The following is a 4,519-nucleotide window of genomic DNA, read 5'->3' as shown; positions in this document are numbered from 1 at the left end:
CCTGTCCCTCCTCTGCGGCTGAGACAGGAGGGCCCAGGCCTCAGTGGGTGGCATTGCCCTCTGCCCCTGACTCTCTGCCCCACCCCCTCACCACCTGGGTCCTATCAGTCTCACCTCCCTACCTGGCCTGGGTCCAGCCCTCCCCAACTCGGGTTCTGCTTCCCTTGCCCTCTGACGTGAAGCTGAGGGAGAATCTGTGAGGGGTCTGCGTGGGGTGGAATTGGCTAGCGTTTGCTAAGGCGAGGTGCTGAGCTGCTCAGAGGAGAGCAGCAACCTGGCTTCCAGGAGAAAATTGGGGTGGTTCTCACCCGGCGATCTCTTCACAGAGAATCCTGGAGACTCTGGACCATGGGCGGAGCCACAGAGGTACAGCCAGGCAGAGGGAAGAACGGACAAGGAGAATGAGGAACAACGGAGGTAGCCCCGTGGGGAGAAGTAAGCCGGGAAGCTAAACCGAGAGCCAGCCGAGTGGGACAGACCGACATGGGCAGTCGGGCAGATGAGAGGCAGGGAGACAGGAAAGAAAGGATGCAGAGCTAGTAACAGTGAGAGGAGTGGGATGTGGAATCCGAGTTGGAAACAGAGAGGCAAGGAGATTAGAACACGCAGCTGTGAAGGGCAGGAGGAGAGACAGACAAAGAAGTATGATAGTGACAAGTACTGACAAAGACCAAGAGGCAAAATAAAATTGGACAAAGAGAGGGAAGCCGTCCAAGGAGGGACAGACATGGAGAAAGCACACGCAGGACACAGAAAGCAGGAGAGGACAGATGCAGGGAAAGAAATGCAGATGGGAGAAGAAAAGAGGTTTCTGGTTTTCCCCTTGGAACCTCCCCTCTGTCAGTGGAAACGTCCCAGGGCTGGAGAAAGTCAGTTTTAGCAGAACCCTTGGGCCTCCGACTGATCTGCACCCCCGTTCCCCTCAAGTTGGGGGCTCTGAGGGCTAGCTACGGAGCTCCCACCCAAACCCCATCTTACCTGGCTCAGAGGAGTGTCAGTCTGTCCCCAGAGCATGATCCTTTATATCCTGCTGCACCCACCCACTGCCTAAATTTGGAGTCCTTCCCTAGGGACCCTCCCTCCCACCTCTCTCCCCTCCCGGCCCCTCCTCCCTTGATCCCTTGGCTCTGGAGGTGACAAGAGGACAAGAGGGCCTCCAGATTTGCCCATGAAAGGTCTGTCGCCCTAGCCCCTCTGGCTCCAGGGCCTTTTTTTAGTCCTTGGGCACATTCCTCCCCTCCAAAGGACTGATGGGCAGATAGTGGGAAGACAGGACTTCTCACACCCCCCCCCCCACCCCGCACCCAGCACCACCAGGCCCTTACCTTGGTTATTTTTAACCTGAAGGGTGAGTTGAGCACTCTTGGTGAGGGCCACCTTCTCCTGCAGGCCAGATGCTTGTCCCCTGCCCCCAACCACGGGCTCCCCTCCCTCCTTTCCTCCCCAGCCTGTCCTCACACAGCTCAGGCTGGGGGCAACTCCCCACTCTCTCTGGACCTGGAGTCCCATGGTGCTGGGGACTGGCAGCCGGAGCCAGGATGCCCAGGGAGGGGCTCTACTTCCCAGATCCTTGACTCAGTTTCCTTTTGTCAGGAAAAGAATTGCCAGGCTGTCCTCTCTGCGCGGTCCTGGTTTCCTTCTGATCCCCAAGTCTGCAGGCAGGTGTCCTCCTGGGAACGTGAGGCTGCATTACTCGGGGGACACATCTGGAGCCCCCAGCCCCTCCCCTGCTGCTCCTGATACAGTGACCACCGTCTAACCGCTCAAACAGGGGAAGGGATTTCCCCACGCCACCAAAGCAGATTCGCACCCAGACCCACAGTCCAGCACCCTCACACATGGCCTTGGCCACCATGGGTCCGTGCCCATTCTTAAACACACGCGTACAGATATTTCACACTTACACACTTAAGTCTGCAGATTTTCCTTCTTGCTTTTATGCACACTGAAACACACATTTGCACACATAAGCTTTTACCCCTCCTCTGCCACCCTCTGCTCCCGGTGAGGGGCGGGGTAGGGTGGGGAGGGGCAAGAGGCGTTAATCCCAGGGCCTGAGGCGGGAGGGGGTGGGGGCTGCTCCCTTCCGCCTCTCTGGGCTGCCAGAGGGTGCAGGTGCTGCTGAGGCTGGCTGGGGTCCTGGCCGCCCCAGGGATTTACAGGAGCTGGGCCCCAAGCTCTGCGTTCTGCAGGGCAGGGGCGGGGCTCTGCCGTCTGCTCCCCCTCCCCAGGTAGAACCCCAGCGCTCCCTCCCGACCGTCGTGGGGCTCATACTCACACATCCATCTTCATGGGTGTCCCCCAGCGCCCCAGGCCCTCAGGGCCCCCCTCCCCAGCCTCCAGTGATGCTGTCTCTCAGAGGCGGTAGGTGTCAGGTCTTCAACAGGCCATGCCTGTTATGACTAAGTGGACATTGTGTGTAGGAAACAAAGCCAGACTCCCCTGCCCTGGCTTGCCCTACACCCTCACACCCAGGAACGCTCTCCCAGCTGCCCCTCCCAAACCATCTCCTGTCACCTCTCAATATAGCTCTAGAGTGGGGAGGTGTGTAGGACGGACAGGGGTCAACTTCTCTGCTTTCCACCAAATATGTGGTCTCTCCCCCAATGCGCCAACTCCTTAGGACCCTCCACCGCCCCATTAATGGACTCAGGGATACATCTGTCTGCAGGGAACCTGTACTCCATATCCAGTGTCCTTGGGGGGACCTGAATCAACCCCACATTCCCGCCTCAGGCAGGTACCTATGCCAAATTGTTCCCCCAGGGGATGCAAGCTACTTGTCCCCAGCTCTAGGTCACTGGAGGACCTAGCATGCAAGCTGGGGGTCAGCCTGTGGCCCAGTGCGCCACTGCCTGGTTCCCATTGCCACGGGGACGTGATAAGGGGCTGAGAACACCAGGTCAGGCTGGGTCAGGCCCAGATGACAAAGACTAGGCTTTGTCCTCAGGGAACCCTATGTCCTGAGCAGGCCAGACTGGGTACAGGTGGAGTGGGGGTGAGGGGTAGGCAGGCAGTTCCCACTGTCTCCTGTGGAAGGAGGAGGAGGGGAGGGGTTAAATTGGTCCCAGGGCTCTGCTTCCCATCTGGTCTGGTTTGCCCTTCTCTCCCTTTCCTAGGTCCCCTTCTCTCCCCAGCTCTCACATCCATCCCTGCTCTCTGTCCTCCCTCCACTGCCCCCTAGAGCAACTCCTCATTCTGCTAGAAGTCCTGGCCAGTGAGGGCACGGGATGGAGACTCCTGCCACAGGGAAGGGGACGCGGAGGCAGGGCTAGCCTTGGCACCGGGTTGCCCCTCTTGTGCCTGGCTCCCTGTATGTCTGCCTCCCTTTCCCTCTTCCTGGTTCCCTGTCTCAAAGTTGGGCCTGGCCTCTGATTCTCCCTCGCACCACGTTTCTGCCCATCGCGGGGTCTGACATGCCCGCATTTCCATAAGTCTCTGCCTTCTCTAAGCCCACCTCGGCTTGCTCTCTGCCTGTCTCATCTCTGCCTCCACACCCTGCTCCAGGGTCTTCATCCGCTTCTCTCTAACCTGTTCTCCACTTTCCTGATTTTGCTTGCATCTGAAGGTGACCCAGGATTCTCTCCTTTGCCCAGTACCGCCCCACCTCGCTCTCCCAGCTTCTTGATCCAAGGCTCACCCTCCCTGTCTCCTCTCCAATCCTCTCTCGGCACCCTCCTTCTGTGGCTCGGCTGCCAGCCCTGGCAACCGCCCCCCATCCCCCGGTCTGCTGCCCAGTCTCTGGCTGTTCCTCAGCCTCTCTCCTCTGCTCTGGGAGCTTGGATTCTCTGGGCATCCCCTGCGTCTCCCATTTCAAGTGTGTCCCTCTCTTTCCTTCACTTATCTCCTCATTGCTCTCCAGGTCCTTCCTAGGAAGAGGAGCAGGGCTAGGCGAGGAGAGTGGAGGAGGATGTGAGGAGAGGACACAGCACTTCCTCTATCTTTTCTCTCTGTTGGTTTCCCTGGTCACCGTCCTCCAGGTTTTTGAGCCCTCTCCTTCTCTCTCCACTGCCCCACTCCTCAGGTCTTGCCTTTGGTTTTTTTGTGGTTTTTTTTGTTTGTTTTTTTGCGGTACGCAGGCCTCTCACTGCTGCGGCCTCTCCCGCCGCGGAGCACAGGCCCCGGACGCGCAGGCCCAGCGGCCACGGCTCACGGGCCCAGCCGCTCTGCGGCACGTGGGATCCTCCCGGACCGGGGCACGAACCCGTGTCCCCTGCATCGGCAGGCGGACTCTCAACCACTGCGCCACCAGGGAAGCCCAGGTCTTGCCTTTTTCCTTCCCTACTCCCCTTCTCCCCTCTCCCTCTCCTCCCATTCTCTAATACTGGCATTCCCTTCTTCCCAGCTGCTGCATTGGGAGCTCAGAGCCCAGAATGGCTGTGTGTGGTGCATGGGGGAGATTCAGGCCAGGGCCTCCCAAGCCCCTGCCCTCTGTGGCCCATAGTCCCAGGCCTTCCCTGAGCAGCCCAGGTGTGGCAGCGACTCCAGGGGAGCTAGGCTTGTTTAGGTGGAGGGGAGC

The sequence above is a fragment of the Tursiops truncatus genome, chromosome 2 (genome assembly GCF_011762595.2).
Source record: "Tursiops truncatus isolate mTurTru1 chromosome 2, mTurTru1.mat.Y, whole genome shotgun sequence".
Classification (NCBI taxonomy): Eukaryota; Metazoa; Chordata; class Mammalia; order Artiodactyla; family Delphinidae; genus Tursiops; species Tursiops truncatus.
The sequence above is the reverse complement of the archived record's forward strand: the minus strand, read 5'-3'. Positions refer to the sequence as shown.